This window comes from Rattus norvegicus, chromosome 15 (genome assembly GCF_021556685.1).
Source record: "Rattus norvegicus strain SHRSP/BbbUtx chromosome 15, alternate assembly SHRSP_T2T, whole genome shotgun sequence".
Classification (NCBI taxonomy): domain Eukaryota; kingdom Metazoa; phylum Chordata; class Mammalia; order Rodentia; family Muridae; genus Rattus; species Rattus norvegicus.
Genome location: NC_141548.1, coordinates 14,945,502 through 14,970,344, shown reverse-complemented (window position 1 = coordinate 14,970,344; position 24,843 = coordinate 14,945,502). Strand labels below are relative to the sequence as shown.

The following is a 24,843-nucleotide window of genomic DNA, read 5'->3' as shown; positions in this document are numbered from 1 at the left end:
TAAAGAAAATCAAAATAATTAAAACAGTGTACTATTGGGAAAAAGCCCAATATCCAGGCTATTTGGACTGCATTTGAGGCCCAGAAATAAGTCACTGTTATGGTTAAATAACTATTGACAAGACTACAATGAATCTTCATAGAAAATTGCCCTGATAGTAGCAGTAGTAGTATTAGTATTAGTATTAGTATTAGTAGTAGTAGTAGTAGTAGTAGTAGTAATGATGATGATGATGATGATAATAAATGATTTTTAGACACCTAAGTATGCATAAGAGAAAGATAAAAGCTGGACTTGCTGACTCAAACCATATAAAAATCCTAAGTAACTCACAATGGGTCATAAAAAGTGTGGAAGATAAATCTATAAAACCCTTAGAAAAACAGGAATAAATCTTTATGACATTGAATACATCAATACATCACCAAAATGTAAAGAACAATAGGAAAACTATAAATTTGGATCTAAATTTCAAAAAGTATTCTTCAAGGACATTATTAAGAAACTGAGAAGAAAACCTATAGAATGGGAATAAAAATTAAATCATACATCTGCCAAGAAATTGGTACCCAGAATATTGGAAAAAATATTTAACACTTAGCCTTAAAATGAATAAAAATCCGTTCACCAAAAATATGCCGAGAGTATGAAAAACAGTTCATAAGGTGTTCAGCACCATTATTCAATAGAGAATTATGCAAATCATGCACTATAAGTACAAGTACAGAGCCAAATGGTGCTGTGGATTCTGGAATCCCGTGATTCAGGAGTTAGTGACAGAAGGATTAAGAGCTTAGGGTCACCCTTGCCTATGTTTTAGATCATGTGCGTTTTAGGCCAGCCTGGACTACCTGAGACAAAAATAAATGAATAGTAAACAAACAAACTGTGCTTTGATATTGTTAAAACAGCAAAAGAGGAAAGGACAGAAAATGTGGAGTGTTGTAGTATTTTGGGAAAGTGGGCTTTCCCGAACACTCTTAATGCAATTGTGAAACAGTACAGCTACTTTGAAGAAATATTTGGGCATTTTCCCCAAGTGCTAAACATGGAGTTATGTTTACCTTGGACCACAGAATATAGGCTATATACCCTCCCACAGCCTGTATTCCAGCAGAAGCCCCACGCCATGTTCACTATAGATCTGCATTTGCTGTTGCATGAACCCCTTGATTCAATTATCTGTAATTTTTGAGCCTGATACAATTTCTGAAATTTCTAATGACAGAGTGAAATAAGTGAATGACTATTTAAAGATAGAAAATAAACAAAAGAACAGTTCTCGTTGAAAAATTCTCTATCATCTTGGTATTCCTGTTGACCGAAGTATCTTTTATTTAAATCCACTTTCAAATATTGAATTCAAATTATGTGTGGAGATAATATTACAATGAATTGTCACATTATAAATGTGAGCCACCATCTCATTCTCTAGTGTCTGAAGATATACTGTGTGACCAAAGGGCAGGGAGTCTTTTTTGCTCCATTGAATATTTTGCATAATTAACAGCTATATATGTAGACCCTAACCTATTCATTGGAATATCTAGCCTTGGATATCAGTGAGGCCAGCAATACCAAGAGTTGAGTCATGAGTTTGTTACAGTAGGAATTAGAGCCTCTAGTAAATAAGTTTTGTTCACACTGCCCATCCTAATCAGTATTTCCTTGCCTTGTAACCACGGGAATCTGGGGTTTGAAACATCTGACCAAAGTCATACACACACACACACACACACACACACACACACACACACACACACAGAGAGAGAGAGAGAGAGAGAGAGAGAGAGAGAGAGAGAGAGGAGAAATGTAATAGTAGTTTATAATATCATTTCAGTGCACAAATTCAAACATTTAAACAGCTAAAAACATCTCAGAAATTAACAAATTCAATCAGTATACTAAATAGATGAAGAAAAGAATGGCTTCTTAGAGATTGCATTTACAGGAAGAAAAAAAGAAGCATCGAATAAAGTAGTTTCAAACAAGACACCTCCTCATGGTTTCATAATGGCTGCCTTTACTCTCTTGTCCTGCTTAATTAAAGTGATTTTTGCACTGGATTCCAGGTGAAGCCTCCATTGAGTTTGTGTGATTTTACTTGCTTTCAGGAGCTCTGCCATCAGCAGTAGAGAAGGCTTCCTCCACTGAAAGAACTTTTCACTGAGCCCAGAGGGAACATGTGTGGGGCAGAACCACTCCAACCAGCATAAAACACAGGAGCAAAGGCAGTTAGTAGTCAATTCGCACCACTGAGCGGAGCAGCCAATCATCACTTTTACCGTTGCTATCGACTGACGTTACTGTCTGTCCCAGTTGTACACAGTGATTGTTCTTTTCCTGTTCTCCACTCTTTAAAGCATCATTTCGTCTTTAATAAATGGTTGTCAAATTATTCTGAGATTGGTGAGTTGTTGGTAAGTTATGATGACACATACAAGAACCCAGGAGTTTAGAAAAAACAAACCTCACCTAGCCCGACACATGACTTCGTCTACTCATTTGTGGAGTTGAAGGCCAATGTCTTTTCTCCCTTAAAAATCTGTTGTCCCTCAGTATCAGAACATCTGTTGTTTGTTTCATAGTTTGAAGCTCGTGCTTTGGTGAAAACAATACACAGCACTGTAGCTTATGGCTTATATTTTGACATATCGGCTGGGTTGTTAGTACTAGTCATTCAATGGTGGGATGATTCCGCATCAAAGTAAAACCTACCAAGGGAAGAGTGAGACAACTTTTTATAAATAAACCCAATTTGTGGCTCATATTCTCAAGCTGAGCTTCCCAACGTAAGTTGAGGCTTTTATGTAGAAATGCTCCAAGCTTGTAGCTAACAAGAGTACAAATTTAAAAATTAATTTCATAAGCTGTAGTAAGACTGACTTAAAATTTCAGTGGATTATAACACAAATTTCTGGAAAAATTTACTCAAGTAGTAATTATTGAAATTTTTGATTTTTCATTACTTCTTTGAAAATTATATACAGTGTATTTCGATCGTGCTTATTTCCCTCCCCCACCCACTTTGCCTCCTGCCTTTCTAATAAAAAAATCAAGTCCAGTTTCTGCTTTCTGTAGATTCCTGGATCCTCGGATTCTTCTGTCCCTCTGTTAGATCATAGGCAACCTCCTGGAGGGCCATACACTTAAAGAAAGACAGCCCTTCAATTCTCAGCAGCTATCAATGGTCAGTAACTCCTGATTTAGGAGTAAGAATTTGTGCCGACCCTCCTGCCAGCTCCATGCTAGAATTTGTCTGACGTAAGCTGGCTCGGGCTATACATGCTGTGACAACTGCTATAAATTCATATGCGCAACTGCCCTACTGAATCCAGAAAATACTGTTTCCTTGTAGTCATTACCCCTCTGGCTCTTACAATGTTTCCACCCCCTCTTCCTCAATGATTCCTGAGCCATGGGAGGAGGGCATGTAATAAAAAACGTCCCATTAAAGGCTAAACATTTTGCAGTCTCTTGCCTTGCAGTTGTGGCTTCCCATGTTAATTGCCATCAACTGACTAAAACGAAAACTTTCCAAATAAGGGTTGAGAAATGCACTAACCCATAAGTATAATGACAAGTCATTAGAACTTGGCTTAATACCATTATTCCAATTAGCAGAATAGTGGTTGGAACTTTCCTACATCAACTGATCCATTCAACCACAGATTCTTTGTCTCAGTAACGGTGACAGATATGAATTTCCTCTTACACATATTGCACCTCACATGATAATAGTAGGAGATTTCAACACCCCACTCTCATCAATGGGCAGATCATGGAAACAGAAATTAAACAGAGATGTAGAAGAAACTAACAGAAGTTATGAACCAATTGGATTTAACAGATATTTATAGAACATTCCATCCTAAAACAAAAGGATATACCTTCTTCTCAGCACCTCTTGGAACCTTCTCCAAAATTGACCATATAATCAGTCACAAAACAGGCCTCAACAGATATAGGAAGATAGAAATAATCCCATGCATCCTATCAGATCCCCATGCACTAAGACTGGTCTTCAATAACAACAATAATGACAGAAAACCCACATATACATGGAAGTTGAACAATGCTCTACTCAATGACAAGTTGGTCAAAGAAGAAATAAAGAAAGAAATTAAAGACTTCTTAGAATTTAATGAAAATGAAGATACAACATTCCCAAACTTTTGGGACACAATGAAAGCGGTACTAAGAGGAAAACTCATAGCTCTGAGTGCCTGCAAAAAAGAAACAGGAAAGGACATATGTCAGCAGCTTGACAGCACACCTTAAAGCTCTAGAACAAAATCCAAGAGGAGTAGAAGGCAGGAAATAATCAAACTCAGAGCTGAAATCAACCAAATAGAAACGAAAAGGACTAAACAAAGAATCAACAGAACCAAAAGCTGGTTCTTTGAGAAAATCAACAAGATAGATAAACCCTTAGCCAGACGAACCAGAGGTCACAGAGAATATATCCAAATTAAGAAAATCAGAAATGAAAAGGGAGACATAGGGGGTTGGGGATTTAGCTCAGTGGTAGAGCGCTTGCCTAGGAAGCGCAAGGCCCTGGGTTCGGTCCCCAGCTCCGGAAAAAAAAAAGAACCAAAAAAAAAAAAAAAAAAAGAAAAGGGAGACATAACAACAGAATCTGAAGAAATTTTAAAAATCATTAGATCCTACTACAAAAGCCTATATTCAACAAAACTGGAAAATCTGGAGGAAATGGACAATTTTCTAGACAGATACAGGTACCAAAGTTAAATGAGGAACAAATAAATCATCTAAACAACCCTATAACCCCTAAAGAAATAGAAGCAGTTATTAAAAGTCTCCCAACCAAAAAGAGCCCAGGTCCAGATGGGTTCAGTGCAGAATTCTATCAGACCTTCATAGAAGACTTCATACCAATACTATTCAAACTATTCCACAAAATTGAAACAGATGGAGAACTACCAAATTCCTTCTATGAAGCCACAATTACTCTTATACCAAAACCACACAACGACCCAACAAAGAAAGAGAACTTCAGACCAATTTCCCTTATGAATATTGATGCAAAAAAAACTCAATAAATCTGATCAGAAAGTGGTTGCTTACTCCCTTGTCATGTGTGTCACTATTGCACTAGTGGCCATGTCTTGCCAAACCCGTCGTTATTGCAACTTATAGGGTCCACAAGTGGATAAAACTAATATTACTTTTCTTCACCAGTAGCATGCCTATCACCTTTCAGAAATGTGTAAGGGCTATCCACTTTTACTTGGATTGAGTACACTAAATTTGTGTTGTCAGGCATTCATAGCAAGTGAATTCATACCCTCTAAACCACAGTGTCTGTACAATTCATGTCCATAAAAGATATGAAGCCAGACACAAAGAAAGTATGTGTCCTAAGCTATGGCTTAGCAATGGAAACTATCTTAACTTACGTTTCCATGAGATAGGTCTTAGAACAGAGATTTGGCCAGTAACAATGAGGTTACTGAGAGGTAATCCCAGAAGACACAACACAGGTGTGAAAGAACGTCCTAAAGTAGTGTGTCCTATGCCACAGCAAGACTGCACTCTGTATAGTCTCCAATGACAATACAGTAATAATTATTGTCCACTCTGTTACAGCTCCTCCTACATTCCTCTTTCTTTTTTTTTTTTCTTTTTTCGGAGCTGGGGACCGAACCCAGGGCCTTGTGCTCGCTAGGCAAGCGCTCTACCACTGAGCTAAATCCCCAACCCCCATTCCTCTTTCTCTATAGTTAGCATGCACTGACTCATTTTCTCCACTTTTCTATTTAATCAACTTTAAAGTACTTTCTAAGTAAATTTCCTCCCTGAATCTTTCCTTAAACATTATCTGCTTGGTTATTTTCTCAAATATTGGGCCATCATTGCCCTTTTTTCTACAACTTGTCCTTTATTAGTAATGTCCTTTTGTCATGGTTTCCCTTTCAGCTATTTACATTGAAGTCTCCTCCATTTACTTGGTTTTGAATTTTATTAAAAGGAAGATAATACTCGTATCTTCTTCGTAATGTCATTGAAGAATTAAAACAGTGGCTATCTATAAAAAAAAGCATAGCAGTACACCTGACACAGTTATTATTCTGTATGTATTTATTATTTTTATAACCAATAAAATAAACAGCTGTGTTCCAATAGCAAGCTCACATGATGGCCTGTATCACATTCCTCATCCACTTCAGTCCAAGCATCCCCTATGGACATTCACAGGCTGTCACTCTAAATTCACTCCACTGACCTTCCTATGCCCCAAGCAGCTTTCTCTATTTGCAATTGCACAAGTCTGGACACTTGTGAAGATTAACAGTATTGGATCTATTCCTTTGCACCGGAGAACTAAGGAGTATAGATGCCCCCAGCAAATCCAGGCCCTTGCGTTCTAGTTGCTTACTGTAGTAATCTGTTCATTAATACAAATTCTATCTTTCTCTTTTCCGTCCTACGCATTCAAAGTCATGTAAGCATGTTTATTGCATAGAAACATGTTTACTCTCATAGCAACTATGCACTGTAAATGAATCTACTTCATATTTGGCATTATAGACATTACATCCTATCTTTAGGGAAAACGTACACACACACACACACACACACACACACACACACACACACACACACACTACCTGTACTAGGACTCTTCCTCCCAATGGAAATCTACTGTGGAGGTTTGTATGAAGTGCCACAGCTTTCTGTTTTAAGCGCGCACACAGGTGTTCATGCACAAGCATTTGCCTACCAAGTGGTGCAGGCCTCTCTTAGCCTTGGTAATGATTCCTAAGAGGAGCAACAGAACCCGATTTGGATTTTCCTGGTGGAACCGGAAGGGATCTTGGCCTCTTGCCCATTCCTGCATGACTTCAGGAATGGACCTAACTGGAGCAGCAAGGAAATGAAGAAAACATACACAGAGACAGAGAGAACTGCTGGGTCCAGACAGTATCATCTGTCAACTGGAGAAATGTCAGCACCTTGGAAGCTCAGGATGTTTATTATATAGAACTGAACAGAACGGTCCAGTTATTGTATTCAGTTGAACAAAGAGGCGAGGTTATTACGTCCAACTAACCAAAGGGCAGAGTTTGTGGTATATAGCTGGATCGACGAGACAGGTTTAGCTGATCTCAGTGGGAGAGCAATCTCTGTAGGAGAGCAGTATTCATTCAAGTGACACACCTTGATGGAGAGAAAGCAATGGTGGACATTTTTTTGCACACTTCTGCTCCAACCCAGAGGAAGGCTTTGCCCTTTATCCCTTCACTCCACTCCCTGGGAAGGACGCTTTGCCATATTCCTGAATGTGAATCTGAAGTTCTGTGGTCCTTGACATGGCTGTGCCCTTGTCAATAGTACACAATTACTCCAGCCTTCATTTACTCAGGGCTTCCTGCACTGCCTATGGCCTCTGATGTTTGAAGTTATTTAGCTGATAATGAGGTGATGTGAAGCTTTAATCTTGTCCACAGGAGAAAGGTTCAAGCCATGTACAAGCAAGCACATTTGAGGGCAGACAGTTATTGTACTGCCACTTATTTTTGGGGGGTTCTTGAAATCAGTCTTGACACAAATAAAAAGTGCATGTTTTCTCCAAGTCCTCATGAACAACATGATTAATTGTACATGGAGGAAATATACAAGGAAGGTGGGCATTTATTTTATTCCCTCTAAATCAATATTTTTATACTTTACATCCTGGTTGCATCTTCCACTCCCCTTTCCTCCCAATACCTCCCTCTCACCCCACCTTCTCTGCATCATTCTCCTTCATTCCTCTCTCCTCAGAAGAGGGGAGATGTCCTGTGGATTTCAACCAGCCTTGTCATATCAAGTGGAGGTGGATAAGACACATCTATTATGACTTGGCAAGACATCCTAATTCGAGAAAAGGGATCCAAAGTCAGGCAACAGGGTCAGATACAGGGCCTGCTCCTGCTGGTAGGAGTCCCACTCGAAGACTGGGCTGCATAACCGTTACACATATGCAAAGGGCCTGGGCCCATCCCATTCATGTTTTCTGGTTGGCAGTTCAGTCTCTGCGAGCCCCTATGCTCCCAGATTAGTTGATTCTGTAGCTTTTCTCTGGGTGTCCTTGACCTCTCTGGCTCTGTTAATCCTTCTTCCCCCTCTTCCATAGGATTCCCCAAGCTCCTCCTAATGTTTGGCTGGGTGTCTCTGAGTCTGTTTCCATCATCTGCTGAGTGAAGCCTCTCAGAGGACAGTTATGCTAATCTCCTGTCTACCTATGAGTATTCAGAATATTATCAACAGTGTCAATAGTAGGCTCTCAAGCTGGGCCAGTCATTGGTTTGCCAGCACCTCAATTTCTCCAACATCTTTACCTCCACATATCTTGTGGCCAAGACAAATTGTAGGTCAAAGCTGGGGTTGTCATCCCAGCCCCTCCATTGGAAGTCCATTGGTTACAGTAGGTGGCCCTATCAGGTTCTATATCCCTTATTGCTAGGAATCTTATCTAGGGCCACCCTCATAGATTCCTGAGATTTTCCATTGTCCGAGGTTTCTATCTCATTCCAGAAATGCACCTCTACTCCCAGCCCCCACGACCACCATTGCCACTGACTTCAGTTCTCTCTCCCTGTACTCTCTTAACACGGTGTTTTAGAAAACTCAAGTCCTTCAACAGAGGAATGGATACAGAAAATATGGTACATACTCAGCTATTTAAAAACAATGACTTCATAAAATTCTTAGGCAAATGGATGGAACTAGAAAATATTATCCTGAGTGAGGTAACCCAATCACAAAAGAACACACATGATATATGTACTCATTGATAAGTGGATATTGGCCAAAAGCTCGGAATGCCCAAGATATAATTTACAGACCACATAAAGCTCAAGAAGAAGAAGAAGAAAGACAAAAGTGTGGATGCTTTCAGTCCTTCTTAGAAGGGGGAACAAAATACTCACAGGAGGAAATATGGAGGCAAATAATAGAGCAGAGGCTGAAGGAAAGGTCATCCAGAGACTGCCACACATGGGGATCCATCCCACATGCAGTCACCAAACCCTGTCACTGACAAGGTGTATGCTGACAAAAGCCTGATATAGCTGTCTCCTGAGAGGCTCTGCCAGAGCCTGACAAAGACATAGGCAGATGCTCGCAGCCAACTATTTGACTCAGAATTGAGCCCCCAATAGATGAATTAGAGAAAGAACTGAGGTAACTGAGGGGGCTTGCAACCCCATAGGAAGAACAACAATATCAAACACCAGACCCCCCCAGAGCTCCCAGGGACTAACCAGCCAACCAAAGAATACACATGGAGGGACCCATGGCTCCAGCTGCAAAAGTAGCAGAGGATGACCTTGTCAGGAATCAATGGAAGTGGAAGGCCTTGTGAAGGCTTGATGCCCCAGCTTGGGGAATAGTAGGGTGGTGGGTTGGGAGTGTGTTTGTGGGTGGGAGCAGCAACCTCATGGAGGTAGGGGGAGGGGTAGAATGGGGGAATTTTGAAGGGGAAACTGGGAAAGGGAATAACATTTGAAATATAAATTTAAAAAAAATCCAATATAAGAAAGGAAAAAGAAAACTCAAGCAACCAAAGATGCAGACTTCAAATCTTCTGGCCATTGTTGTCCTGTATGATCTTCCTACTGATCTGAGTAGGCCAAGGGCCCCATGCTGGAAATCTCATATAGCTATAATTCAAGAATGCTTATATGGATTTTAGATTGAAATCTTAACTCTGGGTTAATTTTTCCCTTGAATAAAGGTGCCAAATCTACTGAGTATTGGACCTTGTTCAATGGCATCATTCTTTTATAGTTCTCCTCTTCCTACTCTCTCTCCCGAGCCACTTTGGTTCATGGTTCTTGGCTCAAGATCTAGGATATAAATGTTGGCACAGATTGGCTACATGTGAAATTTCTTTCTCAAGATTTAGGCTCTTACACAATCTAAACATAGAAATGTAAAGCTTAAGATAATTTCAAAAAGGCCTTGTATTTGAGCCACGTAATATATCCAGCAGCCTCCTGTAAAACAATTGCCCTGTCAAAGAAGCATTTGCTATGACAAGGACGGAAGCCCTGGAGAAATGGTACCAAGTGGACACAAGAAGCCGTGAGCAAGCAAAGAGAGAAAAGAGTACTTCTTCTGAAACTGTGATAAAACCATGAGTATCTCTGTAGCTGATGCCTGTTCAGATTAAATATTATTTGTAAGGATTTACTTGTGAGGAAGTTAGGCCAAAGTCAGTTCAGTTAAGAAATCTGTTGAACACTTGCCATGGGACAGGTACTTTGCTAGATTTTGAGGACATGACAAAGGAATTAGAATATTTTCTTCTTTCTCCATGTTTACTTCATTTTTTTATTTTGCCTCATTGTCCTGTAGCAAGAACCAGTGTGCATATTTTAGATGCCTAAGCCCATGGGTTAAAACATGATAATTGCTCAAATCTATAACTGATGTTCCACAAAGAACTTAAGGAAGGGAATATGTGCAGGGAAGCACAAACTGATGTGACATTATTTTTGGTGGGTACTCCTGAGCTCTTCTGGAAAATTCCAAATCGCTGGGCTTCTGTCTGTGACTCCTCTTCAGCAATGAGATAAATTATGGGTATTTCATGATTACATTTCATAATCTTCATGCTGCAACATCTAATTCTAACCTCTCACTCCACATGTGGTGCTAGAGAGATCAGGGGAAATTTGTAACCTGAGATAAAGGTTCCTACTTTGGGTCAGGGAGCAACCATCAGTCAGCTAGCCTGCTAGTGCTTTCTCCTGCTGTCTCTCAGAACCTTTTACTCAGTTTCTTCCATGGACGAAGAGTTGGTTTACTCTTGAAGAATTATGATAGAACAGTTGAGTAGTGTGGTGACTCACATGTAGTGATTTGCGGGAAGAGACACATCTGTCATGGTGAAATGAATGTCATGTAAATGCTGTTAGGACACATCACCCAAACTACCAAAACTGGACACCAGGGAAGTGAAATAGCTTGAAGGAAGTTGCAGTTCTCAAATGTCAAGTCTTCAGGCCCCTACACATTCTACAGATGATTGAGGATTGTGTGATACATTTTTTAATTAATTTTCTTATTGGATAACTTATGTGTTTACATTTCAAATGCTATCCCCTTACCCAGTTCCCCCTCTCCCTTCCCCCCTCCCTCTGCTTCTATGAGGGTGCTCCCTTCCCACCCACCCACTCACACCTCGTGGTGCATTTTATTCATGAGCACTACATCCATGGCTACTTATCACATTGAGAATAAAAACTGAGAATGTTGTCGGATGTGAGAATATGCAGGCATACATTACATTGGCAATCGGGAAAAATGGCTGAATCACACGTCACATCTGTTCTGTTTCATGCCACTGTTCACTTCAGAGAGAATGAGGGTGGACAAGGCAAATACATCCTAGTAATGTTAGAAAAATAGTGTTTTTCCCATAGTTCCCAGGAAAGAAACAACCCCTCCCTCTGGAGTTTCTGAGCCATTCTTGGTATTCCACATTTCTAGGAAGATAAAGAGATTAAGCATTAAAATATGTAAAAGACTTATTTGTGCTATATGTTCACATTTGTTTGGCTTTGATTTTTGGCTCTCAAAGGAGGGAAGTGATTTAGGCTTTATTTTGTTCTGTTTAAATATTCTGTGAATTAACAGGAAAAAAATCCCAGAAGATAAACTTTAACCTATAGGAAGAGGGGGTTGTTTATTGACATATAGCTATGGGGTTTGGAGTTTTTTCCAATGATTGGTACTATTTCCTTTTTCCCCCGATTTCCTTGCTTAAAGCACTCTTTTGATGCTCAGCCATAGACATGCATCAATGCTCTGAGAAAACCTCCAAGTCTTTCCAACCATATCCTTGCTAGCTATTATATTAAACTGCCTTCTATTAAGGATTACAAATTGAGATGATTAGAGGCAGGAGTTCAACACATTGGTTTGGATATGAAGAACGTGGCTGACCGAGACATGACACAGGGAACAGAGGACAGCCACAGCATGCCAACTCTAGAGCAATTAAGGGCAGGGAACCATCGTGTCCCTTTCTCTGAGCAGCATGGATGGCATGGCAAGTCCTACTCTCACCACCAACTTCCCTTCTGTACCCAAGAGAAATGTATCCATCACTTTAAAACCATTTCAAGAAAAAGATATATTCCAGGGGCAATATGGAGTATCTCCCAGAACTTCCAGATCAGTTCCAACTAAAACAAAATTAATAACAAAACTATTTCTTTCTAGTTAAGTAATACTTTTGCTGACACTGTTTTCTTTTATAGAATATTTCCATTAAAAGCTTCGGGGACAGGACCCTAACACAGATACATGGGTTGATGCTCACAGATGCACACATGCACCTATATTCTTTTGGCCTCTGCCTCAAACACTGGCATAACGGCTATGATGGCACCTCCCTTGAGTGTTTTAAGTATACTGTGTCTTTCTGATTAACCAATGGATTCATAGTGAATCAGTTTCTCATGCATCCAGTATTCTGAAAGTCTGTACAACTCCCCATCACATGGTGTATAAGAAACTGGTTCAGATGAACATCTGAGAAGAAATTCAACAGCACCTGTCCTGAGAGACTGTCTGCACATGTGGTAGATGTAGAAGGAAGAGCCCTCGCCTCACAGTTAAATCTTCTCCAGACAGATCAGTTACATTAGCTCGGCTTCCTGTGTGCTCAGCCTCAAGTGTCTTCATTTGTAGACTAAGGATAACAGTGATTTTCCTCTCAGGGCTGTCTTAGGGATGCAGAGAGTACACCATTCAGGGCACAGAGCCGCACGGAGGCCAGTGGCTAGCACAAAAACCACAATACCCACTGGCCATCTCCGTTACTGTTATTATCAACAATGACAAATTTCCTACAGAAACCCAGGCTCCCCTTCCTAACACGGATTTCACACACTTTACTTCCAGGCTCAGAGCCGTGAGTGTTAGGATGGAGATTTATAGGACTTAAACCAACCTGGGGTCCCTAAGGACCTGATACTTAGTTGAAGTATAGAGCAAGGTTTACTGTCAAGTATAACAGTTCCTCGGGCTCTTATACTGGACACTAAGCTTTGATCTATACTTCAACTAAGATTAAGGTCCCCTGGGGAACCCCAAGGCTGGCTTAAGCCCTATAAAGTCCCCATCCTAACATTGACTGCTGTCTTTTGGAATAGATCATCCAGGTACCTCCTTGCCTTAGAACAAAAACTTGGATAGCAGAAACCATCTCCATGTTACTTATGATGACATCTATAACTCTTAGCACAATGCCCAGTATGGAGGTAGTGAGACAGCACCAGACATGAGCTCACCTCACTGAGAAGGTCTGGAGGGCAGGTTCCTGAGGAGCTTCTCCAGCAGCATCAACAGCTCAGAGGGGGGAATTTCACCTTCTACTTCTCAACCTTGTGTCTTCTCGCTGGACCAGTAGGAATTTGTTTTAACAGGAAATGGAGTGGCGGGAGATCCCGTTAACCCATAGCACGAAGGTAAACGTGTTCATGTCTTGCTGTATGACTTTGATCAAGTCACTTCACCTTCACGTCCTGGGTTTTTGTTGTTGTTGTTGTTGTGTTTGTTTGTTTGTTTGTTTGTTTGTAGAACATATAGGCACTACTTTCTACAAGAGCAGGATTTACTACCAGGCAAGTAGACCTTTTAAGAATTTAATGAACTCCCTCCCTTCTTTTCTCCCTTCCGCTCTTAACAAATGTTTAATGATTATTCACCACAAACTAAAATGAGTAGGCTCTCTGTAATAAAGATGAAAAACAGGGTCCATGTCCCTGTGTCCTGCTCTCAGTCTAGTGGGAGAGAAAGGCAAAACACATATTCACAATCTGTAGGGTAGACTCAGACAGGCATAGGGCAATGAATGTCATAAAGCAAGATTATGTACAGGAATGTGGCCATGACTGAAATGTGTTCTTTAACCTGGGTGATCAAGAGAGAACTCTCAGATACGGATACATTTGAGCTGAGACCTGAACAAAGAGGAAGCTATACTTGGACAGGAGTTCAAGGCCACCAGATGTTTTGAGAATAGGTTATTGTTTTCTAGGAAAAGAAAAAAAGCTACTGGGTGTGACTATAGCAAAGTAGGCAAAATAATTTAGTATTTTCTTGTGAGCTGTGTCAATGGTTTTGGGTACAAACGTGAATGCTAGAGAGGATATCTAGGCTTTTTGAGACTTTACCAAAGCACTTGTATTTTTAAAATCAACTCTATTAACAACACTTAGCATTTAATTTAGAATTATATTACTTAACATATTAACATATTCTAGTGGTGAATTAGCAGTGTTCCCATCAACACACCTGAGCGTGACAGAAAGACACTGTGAGGCTGGTACTTCTCTTTCTTCTAAGAACATCAGAGGCTTCAACAATGAAGAGAGGGCTTGACCCTAGAGCACATAGGGCTCTGGGTTTGAGTCTCAGCTCCAAAGCAAATGAGCAAAGGAGCAAACAAAAGACATGACACTTGTCACAAGCTAATGGCTGGTAGAGATTATATATTGTCTTTCAGGTTGATGGAAATGTTTCAAAAATATAGCTTTACCATGGGGGGATAATGGAAACAAACACCCTGTGTATTAGGTCTGGAAGTGCACCGGTGCTTTGGAAGTAACATGTCATTAACTAGGCCGGTGCTTGAATCTTGTCCCCATGCAAACCTGGGGGTTAGAATAGATGAGATTAACTGTGGCACAGTGAAGAACTCTTTAAAATACAACTCTTATTTCCATTGTTCACCAGTCAGCAAATGATAAAGGTTTTCAGCATTTTGAGGAGTTAGAAACTTACTGACAATTTGATATATCAATAATTATATAGCATAAAACTGAGAAATTAGTATAAAATATTCAATGTATTCACCACTGAAACATTTGGGGAACTGTTATATAATCTTCACTATGTAGATCTCTAAAGGACGCCCTTACAGAATTGTAACTCATATATCATATTTATACATATCCTTAAAACTATTAAAATACGATACATCTTTCTTTAAAAGTAAGGTATTTTTTGGTCCTATCACTATGTAATAAAAGCATATAGGCTAAGATAGGACCTGAGGTCAATCCCCAGAACTCATGTAGAAAGGTTGGGTGTGGTTTCATTTACTTTTAACTGCAGTACTACTCAGAGACAGGCAGATTGCTGAAGGGGCGGGGCAGAGAGAGGCCAATTCCTGGGGCTCACAGAATAGCCAACCTGGCCAAACTGGAAAGTTCTGGGCAAGTGAGAGACCCTGCTTCAAAACAAGGTGGATGGTATTCCTGAGAATGATACCCAAGATCCATGTCTGGTCTACTGCTGGACACATGTGCACACACATACACACACAAAGTAGGTTAATGATGTTTCATATTTAATTTTTTGGAAATGAAACATTGTACTTTTTTTCTTTAAACATATCTGCACTTTTCACAGAACTAATGAATCAAGTCATTTTACGTGATTTAAATAAAATGTCAGATGACAGACTGCGCATTCTCTCTCATTACAACATCGTATTTTTGAATATTTCAAATGCCTTTTATTCAAACCCTTTGGATGGTTTACTCACAAAACCTTTATTTACCAACCAGATAAAATGAGAACATATTCACATTTTCAGCTGAACATCCGAGATTCTTTTTAAGCCTCTCCAGAACTATTTTTTCCTCACAGCTTACTTGGGTAGAGTACCAGACAGGACCAACAAAAGATGGATTTTTACTTCAGATAAATGGATAACCTTATTATCTATTTACTCTGGCAATAGAGAGGCCATCTGAATTTTCTATTACTCAGATTCTATTTGAAGAAATCAAAATGAATAAGTCATAGTTGGTGATCTTCAAGGTGCCTCACTGTGAGTCCTATAAGGTTTTTGTAGCTTTACTCGTCTCAGGGCAACTCCTGGTCATGCCCCTGCCTCTGCAGAACCATTCCATTTTAATCACCTACAGGCTTCTGGTCATCCCCCTGCCTCTACAGAAACATTCCTTTTTAATCAACTTCAGGCTTCTGTTTTGATTTTAAAATTTCTCTCTACTTAATGCAAATGCAGAAATGTGCGTGTGTGTGAATGTGTGTGTGTGTGTGTGCGAGTGTGTGTATGTGTTGTACAGTAAGATAGAGTTCTTTGTAACCAACACAATATCTTTGGATGAAAAGATTGACTCTGTTCTGGGAGCTAGGGACTGTGGCAGCAGTTTCCCAGCTTCGCAGGTATGAATACAATTAATCATGCAGAAAAGAGTACTGTTTGCAGTAACCTTGATTACATTTTCCAACATCTCGTTCAGTATCCCGTGGGAGGACAAAAAGTAGCAGAAAGTTCCTTCTACAGTGACAATAAACTGGAGCACAGTTCTTGCATAAGTGAATCGAGAACAAGTATTCCTGTTGTACTGAAGAGCGTTTTGTCTTTTACTCTCTTTCTCCTTGAAGAACTAGTTTCTACTGAATAGACACTGTTGTTACAAACCTTGGGGATCAGACAGCTTTGGATTTAATCAAGGTTAGGATCAAACCATATGCTAATCTGATTCTCTCTGCCTAAGCCATTTCATAAAGATGAAGAGGCTGAACTTGTTGTTAAGGTCGAGCACATTGGCTGGAGGTCATCATCCCAACGATATGTTGATATAGTTTTTTACTTCAGTGAGAATCTCACACCACGGCCCTGGTAGAAGGGTATGGGTACTAAGCTGCCTCCTGTTCTGCCTGCTTTGACACTGAAGAGAGCCTGGCACTAACTCTTCTTCCTAGAAGTTCCCTAGGCACACTGGTCTTCATGTCAATTTCCAGTGCCGAAGCCTTGCACTCAGATACCTGACTTCCATCCCTTGTGAGAGCAGGAGAGATGCTTCTGTCTTAAGCTACCTGAGCCCAGTTGCTAGAACATTTTCAGTTCTCTTCACAGTGGGCAAATTCCCAGGTCTCTGCTCAAACTGGACTTTACTCTCCTGCCATTTCCACCCCAAACAATCCCCAGCCAAAGAGTCTTAGAAAGAGGCAGATTCCCCAGATGTTGATGACAGCATAAAATAAGGGCTTTTGGGGGTGTAAGCAGCGTGAAATATAGTGTCGTTTCAATCTATGTCTTTAAGCCAGCTTGAGATGGCCACAGTCCTCAAACTCTCATGAGACCAGCATGTCAGTGAGTCTCCCCATTTGTCAGTAAAGGGATTAGGGGACAACCTGAATGTCGATATCAATGCTTCAGATTTACATGAAATAAAATATAAAGCACCCTGGCACTGTGCCTGCCATATTTGTCTACTGCATCTAGCGGTAGTAGCTTCCTAAATAGCAGAAGAAAATACAATCCTTCAGACACAAAAAGAAAACCTAAGGTGGCAGGCAAAGGTCTGTTCTTCCCACCCTTCTAGACCATCTCCATTTTATTTCCTAGAAATCATTGATTCTCTGCCCTAGTGCCTCCAATGACTGGTGCATGTGTTCCCTGAATGAACGCAGTTGGGCATCCTGTGCAATGCAGTGGTTTAAAACTTAGAAATGCACTCTGGAAAAAGGGAAAACAACTGAAAGATGGGGGTCAGGGAGTCTAGGGTTTTTTTTTTTATGTTAGGATAAAGAAGATTTCTGACTAATCTTCCCAAGTGACTGAACTCCAACTCTATTGTCTGTGAGTTGGGGAGAAATACTTGGGAGAAAGAAGAGAGATGTAATGTATCAAAGAGCTATGTGACCCCCTGGGGTGGTAGTAACTTATGAAGTGAATTATATTTGCTCAGTAAAATGATGTATATGTGTGTATACAAATGCAATGAAAATGTCTCATCACACACGTAAACAAAAATGGCTGTCAAGAGGAAAGAAAAAATTCTTCTGAAACCAGAACCTTGTAAGCCAGAGAGATAGAAGAAAAAACACAAGCAAACAAACAAAAAGCAGTGAAGCAGAGCCCCTGTCATAAGAAGTGAAAGGAGTCAAGCCAAAGAAGCGTGGGAGCACTGTGATTCTGTCACTGGGCCTCTGTCACCCTAGCTTTAGGAAACTTGGTTATAGTAGATTAACTCCCACCTTTCACTTTGCCCTGGGCTGTATCACAGCCTTTGGAGGGCTTCACTGTCTTCCACTAAGACACTCATGCATGGATTGGTAAGATCTTAGAACTGTTTGTGTCCAATATGCTGAAACACCCTTCAGTGAACTCAAAGGCCTTATCACAGATGGCTCGTTGATACCCAGAGCTAGGCCCGTGCTGGACATTACAGTGTCTCACTTTCTATCCAGAACCAGGCTCTTAGAATTTCAGATCAGAATAAACCCTAGTAAGATTTGGGGACAGGAATGTTTTCTTTGTGATGTTATATTGGTCAGTGTGCGCAGTTCCAACTAGTGTGGCTCGGTATATATTATGTAATGCACACACTTCAGTGTGGCAGCAGAATGAACACTGTCTTGGAATCTTACTCCAGGTAAACTTTGCCTATTAGACGAGTTGTTTGCCATTGGATGAGCCAGTGTGGGCCAGCTGCCTTGCTTTTTTTAACATAAGCATTCAGCTTGAAATTTATGTTTGTTTCAAGCTGTCTTGCAGAGTCAGAAACTGGCATCAGTTAGTCAATGAGCTCCTTTCAATCTACTTGCATTTGAGAATCATCTGTGCCATCCAGGAGACGAGTTCCTCCTAGCTCATCACGTACTTTAAGACGTGGTTTCCCCATCTGTACAATAGGGAACATAACAACGCTTCCCTAAGAGACCTAAGTAAGACACAAATCCAGAATGAAGCACACTGGATGTGGAAAATATCACTAGTTGTTATTACAAATACTGCTATTTTTATGTGTGCATACATGCTACATGCATATATTTTTGAATGTATGTTCACATGCGGGTTCACAAGTTGGGTGCCTGTGTCAGGTGTGTGTCTAAGTTTGTACATATGCAAGTGGTAGCCCAAGATTGATGTTAGGAGTTTTCTTCAATTACTCTTCACCCTTTTTGAGGAAGGATCTTTTGGTTGGACCCAGAGCCCAGAATTTTGTGTGAATGCTGTTGATCTGAACTCTGGCCCTCAGGTTTGCATGGCAACAGTCTTCTCCACCAAACCATCTCCCCATCCCACGAACACCATTATTAATAAAGCAATACCAGCTTGACTTTCTCCAGACCACCGAAGAGATAGTTTAATTTAATATTCTTCCAGTCCTTCCAAACAAAACTCAAAACTTTGCACAGATGGTGACCCCTTTACTTTAGCTGGAGAATCATGGTCTGTTTGAAATGGTTCCCTGGGTGTACTGGTAATATTTTTTAAGGAAAAAAAACTACTCTAAAATGGAAGTCTTTTATTGACAGACAAAATGCAGTAAACCCCGGCAGAATTCAATTACCCCTTGATTGGGTCCGGTCAACCAAGAAGGGAATGAGGGAACTGTACATTTGAAATCAACAAATTGAATTTGGTGCCTCTTGCAACCTCAGCAATTGCCTCCTCACTCCTTCACGAGATCAGAGGTAGACCCGGCAGCTTCCAGATTCTCAGCGAGCACGCTCCATCTCCGGGGAACAGTTTTTGTCCCTTGTTTAGCTTCTAAATTAATGATGTTTGCTCATAAAAATTAATGCTGCTACAAAGTGTATGTAGGTTGTGACCTCTCTTCTTTTGCAACATTGCACACAAAGATGTAGCTATACATACATACATAAATGCATACATAGATACATACATACATGTGTGTATGTACGTATGCACACACACACACACACACACACACACAGGCACACATGTTGCTTAAAGGAGCCTGTTATGTGCATGTAAGATTGGGTGTGCATGTGTGCAGTGATATACACCGTTGTCTTAGTTAGGTTTCTATTAATCTGATTATTAAGCAGCATGGCCAAAATCAAAATCAACTTGGGAAGGAAAAGGTTTATTTTATTTTACATCTCAGGAAGTCAGGGAAGGAACTCAGTCAGAAACCTGATGGCAGGAACTGAAACAAAAACCATGGGCAGACACTTGCTTACCAGCTTGCTTCCCAAGGCTCTTAGCCTATCCCAGGTTTCCACCACTCCCAGTGGGCTGAGCCTTTCCACATCAACCATTCATCAAGAGAATGCCATACAGACTTGCCGAGAAGCCAAGCTGACGGAGGCACATTCTCAACTGAGATTCCTCCTTCTAGATGACTCTAGCTCAAGTCAAGTTGACAAAAGGACCTAACCAGACAATCATCATGCAATGTTCAAATGCATGGATGAATTATGCTCTAACAACTCTTAGCTGACATCATCCTTCATAAATTAACTTCACTCCTTCAGATCAAGTACTCATCTGAATTCCACTTCTATTTCTCATTGCCCTCATTTCACATCAGTGAACGGCTGAGAAGTCAAACACCCCACTACCTGCCATTGGCACTGAAAGCTACAGTGGAGTTTAAATTTTGGTTTTATGTTATTATAAAGATGGGCACAGTTATCAATTCTGTTAAATGAACCTGATGAACTACAGTGGAGGTAGCATTACTCAACAGAAGGTGCAGAAAGCAACGTGGATTCTGCCATCTCCTTCCTCCAAAGTTCTAGCCTCTGCTAACCTGCTCCAGTTGCTGTACCTGAGTCGCAGAAACTGGCCTGACAGAGATGTGCTGATCTTGGAGGACATCCTGGCATATATCCACATAGTGGCATATATCCACATAGTGGCATATATCCACATAGTGGCATATATCCACATAGTGGCATATATCCACATAGTGGCATATATCCACATAGTGGCATCAGGGAACATGGATTTTACTTGTGTTGTGGTTTGGATTTGTTTTACATACTGTTTATCCTAAGAAAATATTGCTAATTTTCAAATTAAAGCCAACATCTATGACATGATTCTCACAGTCTCCTCCTCACCCCCAGTGGAGGTTTCTGGATGCTTCTTTTCTCTTTATGCATCACCCATCTCCTGGTTCACCATTTAACAGTTTTCTCCATCCATACTGCATTCCCACTCACACTGCATTCCCACCCACACTGCATTCCCACCCATACTGCATTCCCACCCACACTGCATTCTCACCCACACTGCATTCCCACCCACACTGCATTCCCACCCACACTGCATTCCCACCCACACTGCATTCCCACCCACACTGCATTCCCACCCACACTGCATTCCCACCCACACGGCATTCCCACCCACACGGCATTCCCACTCACACTGCATTCCCACCCACACTGAATTCCCACTCACACTGCATTCTCACCCACACTGCATTCCCACCCACACTGAATTCCCACTCACACTGCATTCTCACCCACACTGCATTCCCACTCACACTGCATTCCCACCCACACTGCATTCCCATCAACACTGCATTCCCACTCACACTGCATTCCCACTCACACTGAATTCCCACCCACACTGAATTCCCACTCACACTGAATTCCCACCCACACTGTATTCCCTCAGTGCATTGAGCTCTTACCAGTGCAAGGATTTGACACATGTTCATTTCTATTTTGTAACATTGTAAAATTTTAATTCACTTACCAAGCTATTCACCATTTTTATTATTGTCTGTATTTTGTTTTTTGCATCTGTGTGTTTCACCTACATAAATGTCTGTGTAAAACATGGATGCCTGGTACCCTCAGAGGACAAAAGAGGTCAGTGTGTACCCTAGAATTGGAATTACTGAGGGTCTGAGCTGCTGCATGGGTGCTGTGAACCAAACCTTAATCCTCTGCGAGAGCAGCAGGTACTGTTGGCTGCTGAGCCACCACTCCCATTCACAATTTAAAGTGTGCAGTGTGTTAATATGTTAGTCTCTTTGTGGCTGCATGGGGTGTGTCTATCTGATTCCAGAACTGCTTCATCACCTCCCCCTCACCCCCAGTGTCTTGAGACCCTTAATCACTGTGCCAGAACACGAACTTGGGTTTGGCTGCATGGATTTGTTTATTCTGAATGTTCTGTAGAAATGAAAGCCTGCAGTATTTGACTCTTTACACATGACTTCAATCAGCAAAGTACTTTCAAGGTTTCTCTATGGCATATCAGGCATAAGGACTTTAATACATTTATTGACAAGTAATCATCCATTGCACAGCATACATTATCTGTTCATCAGTTTATGGACATTTGGGTCGTTTCCATTTTTTCCCATCAGGAAAAGTGCTGCATGAATATTCTTATGCTAGTTTCTTGGTGAACATATGTTATCATTCCTCTTGCACACGTACCTAGGAGTAGGTTGCTGGAACCTCTGGTGACTCAGTTTCCCAGCTGAAATACTGCCAGAGCTTTCAAAAGTGGCTGTTGCAGGCTACATTCACACCAGTGCTGAATGAAACTGCCACCTGCCCTACATCTTGTCATCATTCGCTGTCCTTACAACCTTTACAGTGATTAGCCTTCTGCATGGACATGAAGTAGGCTCCCTTTCTCCTTTCTTGGTTTTTGATCTGGACAATTTCTGCTCATTTCCAAAGTTGTTGCTTAAAGGTACATTCCAGAGGGAAACTTCCCTTGACTCCCCTATGCCCAGTATAGGCTGGGATTCCCTTGATCAACCCGCCTTCTCACTAACAATGACCTTCATTCTGAGCAGAAACCATTGCAATCTACTTTCCATTCCATGCCCAGGACCCACTCATTGTGTGAGACAGAGTTGCTTATCAAAAATGGGTTCAATGAATGACAGATTAAAGATGGGGAAGAAAGGTAAACCATGCTATGAGGCCATCTGCTTCAGAATTAATATGATTATTGCTTCAGTCTAGTTCACTTCCCCCACGTTCCCACAGGCAGGTTATTGAAGAAAATCTGACTCGATCACCAGAACTCCTGTTCTTGATACCTGTGTCATATTGCAGCTTAACCTGTCTTTTAAGGAAAAACAGTTCTTCCACGAAATCAAGTGGACCATGTAAACTACTTCCTATATCAAGAATTAAAATAAAAAGAATATGTCTTCGCCTACAGAGATGTCTCCGCCAGTTAAGAACACCAGCTGCTCTTCCAAAGGACCCGGGTTGAATTCCCAGCACCTATATGGCAGTAATTCTGGTCCCAGAGTACCTGACACCCTCACCCAGACATACATGCAAGCAGAACACTAATATACATAAAAATAAATGAACCAATTTTTGTAAGAGTATGTCTTTATGAAAATGGCAGCTTAATGATTTCCCTCCTCCTGCTACTAATGAAGCTTTGTTTCTAGAGCTTTCAGCAGGTCTGGGAGGGGTTCCTAGAAATTCTAATGATAATGACCATTGGAATTCATTCCGATAGCATTTATCCTGCTTGATGCCTTGATTGGCTATCATAAACAAGTTCATATAGATGTTTTAAAAGAATCTGGAGTCAGACACGAATTTAAACCCTGGTCCACCCAAACTAGCTGGGTATTTCAAGACAAATGATGTGATCCTTCTAAATTTTCATATATCTAGTAGTAGGGAAGAGAAAAAAAAGAACCCACATATAGAGTATGTTGTAGACATTAAGTTAAATAATGTGTTCAAAGCAGAAATGTTTTGTCAAGCTGGCTCTGTTGCTATTAGTATTAGTTCATGATCAGTGTTACTGTATAAACTGGTAGAACGCATACAGAGTGGACACTTTGAAAGGGGCTATTTACATTTAGCTTAGTAGAAAAAGTCCTCCCTAAATATGAGTTGGGAATATCTCCAGGAACACTGTTTCTCCTACAGGTAGTTTCCCAAGTGAAACTCCAGTGACATTAACAAACTTCATTAATGTCAATTTACAAGTGTTTGCATTGTTGCTGATACACTGTCAATTCCACCTGAGTGGACAGACATTCCCTTTGTAAACTCTGTAGCCACTCAAGCCACACAAGTGACCAGGCCCCACCTGGCATTGGCTCTTTGTAATGGCTGTCATAGCCTTCCCAGCCACACACCGTCCCCAAGATGGGAAATTGGCCAGGCCATGTTCAACAAGAAAAAAAAAATTCTCACCAATCCCTGAACTTGCCACAATATCAGGCCATATAATCCCTTGTATCTCAGGCCACCTTAGAATGCTCGACCCCAGTCCCTTAAGAAACCCTCTGTATACCCTCTGTTCTGCTCAGTATTTCACTGCTTCTTGCCCAAGAGAGGCAACCACACTCTTGGGTTTTTCCTTCCAATAAGTCTCCTGTGTGGGGTTTATTGTGAGAGGACTTTGCACACTTCAGCTCATGACTGCCCGAATACCTTTGCCACTGTAACTGTAACTTACATATCTGAAGAACCTTAGTTCCGTTACCACTTTATTCCGACTCACACCCTTATGATAGGTGTGAAATATGACTTCCTGAGTATCTGTAGTTGAGCAGACAGTGTTGCTCAAGCATTTCATTGGTCTCCATCATAGGACTATGCTGTGCTGGATGTTCCCCTTGGGGAGCTCACAATCTAAAACTCTCAAAGGTTCATCAAGTTAGGACCCGGCAGAACGAAGACTGATCATTCACTCATTCACGTACAGTGCCTAATAAAAGCCAGCTTTGGGGTACACAGAAAAATGAATACCAAAACTCACACTACCGCAGAGATTGGTCGCCACAACTTAGGAAGCCATACAGACAGTAAAATATCAACAGTGAATAAGTGTGTTATCTAAATAGCTTCACCTAGGAACAAACACCACAAAATGTTATAAAGCAGCTTGTTGAAATTCAAAGGGTTGGAAGAAATGTAATTATATTATAATTTCAAATATTTTATTTAAAAGAACAAGTATGGTACAATGTCGAAAGGAAAGAAACCATAAAAGTAGTTAGCAAGATGTTCCTCAGGGAGGATGTGATATTTGGATACTGTGGGGCAAGCATGGGTAGAAGTGTCTGTGGAAGATTT

General features: G+C 40.8%; 1 protein-coding gene across 2 annotated transcripts in view; it reads left to right on the top strand.

Annotated features, from left to right (window-relative positions):
• Window positions 1-24,843, top strand: part of Synpr (synaptoporin) — a 326,780-nt gene that overhangs the window by 237,649 nt on the left and 64,288 nt on the right.